Source organism: Lolium rigidum, chromosome 4 (genome assembly GCF_022539505.1).
Source record: "Lolium rigidum isolate FL_2022 chromosome 4, APGP_CSIRO_Lrig_0.1, whole genome shotgun sequence".
In the NCBI taxonomy this organism is placed as follows: domain Eukaryota; kingdom Viridiplantae; phylum Streptophyta; class Magnoliopsida; order Poales; family Poaceae; genus Lolium; species Lolium rigidum.
In genome coordinates this window covers 204,820,106-204,821,640 of record NC_061511.1, presented here as the reverse complement: position 1 = coordinate 204,821,640, position 1,535 = coordinate 204,820,106, and positions in this window count along the sequence as shown.

Sequence of the window (1,535 nt, the reverse complement as noted above, 5' to 3'; positions counted from 1 at the left end):
ATCGGGATGGTTAACAACCGTTCGTAGTCGAACAAGCTCATGAGATACGATGCATTGCGAAAGAGCTTGAACTCCTTAAGTGTGCCTTACCCGACAAGTTTGTGGCTGGATGCATCATCGCTAAGTTGCCCCCTTCATGGAGGAACTTTGCCACAACTCTCAAACACAAGAGACGGGAGATATCGGTTGAAAATCCGATAGCATCTCTTGATGTTGAGGAGAAAGCTCGGGCTAAGGATAATGCGAGAAAGGAGAGGGTCAGTCTAGCGCCAACATGGTGCGAAGAAACCCTACGGCAAGAACAAAGGGAATAACAAGCCCTCCTTCAATAAGCCTATGAAGACTACAACCTTCAAGAAGAAGAAGATGATAAACAAAGCGAGATCTGAGCTGCTTTACGTGTGGAGAGACCGGCCACTTTTCTAAGGACTGTCCGGAGAGGGCAGACCGCAAGAAAAAGGCGAGGCAAGTCAACACGGTGACCGCTATCAATGCTGATGGGTACGGTAATCTCTTTCTTGTTCTTTCGGTATTTCAATCTCCATGTTGGTGGATTGATACAGGTGCTAATGTTCATGTGTGTGCTGACATATCCATGTTCACTTCTTACCAGGTCGCCCGGGATTCTTCCGTCTTGATGGGGAATGGGTCACATGCTTCGTTCGTGGTGTTGGCACGGTAGATCCGAAGTTCACTTCGGGGAAGATCGTGCGAGCGAGGAACGTGCAGCATGTCCCTACTATGAACAAGAATCTCGTTAGCGGCTCCCTTCTATGCAGAGATGGGTTTAAGGTTGTTTTAGAGTCGAATAAAGTAGTTGTTTCCAAGTTTGGACAATTTATTGGTAAAGGCTATGAGTGCGGAGGCTTGTTCCGCTTTTCGCTTTCTGATCAAGCGTCTTAGGTCGGATCGTGGTGGCGAATATTTTCCTAAAATCTTTGATGAATTATGTGAGGAACATGGCATTATTCATGAGAGGACGCCTCCCTATTCACCCCAATCAAACGGGGTTGCCGAGAGGAAAAACCGCACGCTGACTGACTTGGTGAATTCCATGTTAGCCACTGCTGGTTTATCAAAGGCATGGTGGGGGAGGCTTTATTGACTTCATGTCATGTCCTGAATAGAGTTCCTAACAAGAATAAAGATAAAACCCCTTACGAGGAGTGGACTGGGAGAAAACCATCACTTTCGTATTTGCGCACATGGGGATGTTTGGCGAAAGTCAATATTCCAATTACTAAGAAGCGCAAACTCGGACCAAAGACAGTGGATTGTATCTTTCTAGGTTATGCTCCGCGGAGTGTAGGATATAGATTTTTAGTAGTTCAATCCGAAGTACCTGATATGCATGTTGATACTATTATGGAATCTCGTGATGCAACATTTTTTGAGAATATGTTTCCTATGAAAGATATGCATAGCATTGCTAGAATTTCTACTGAGATAATTCCTGAGTCTAGTACATCTAATGAGTACTTTGTGAAGGAGATATGCCCTAGAGGCAATAATAAAGTGGTTATTATTTATATCTT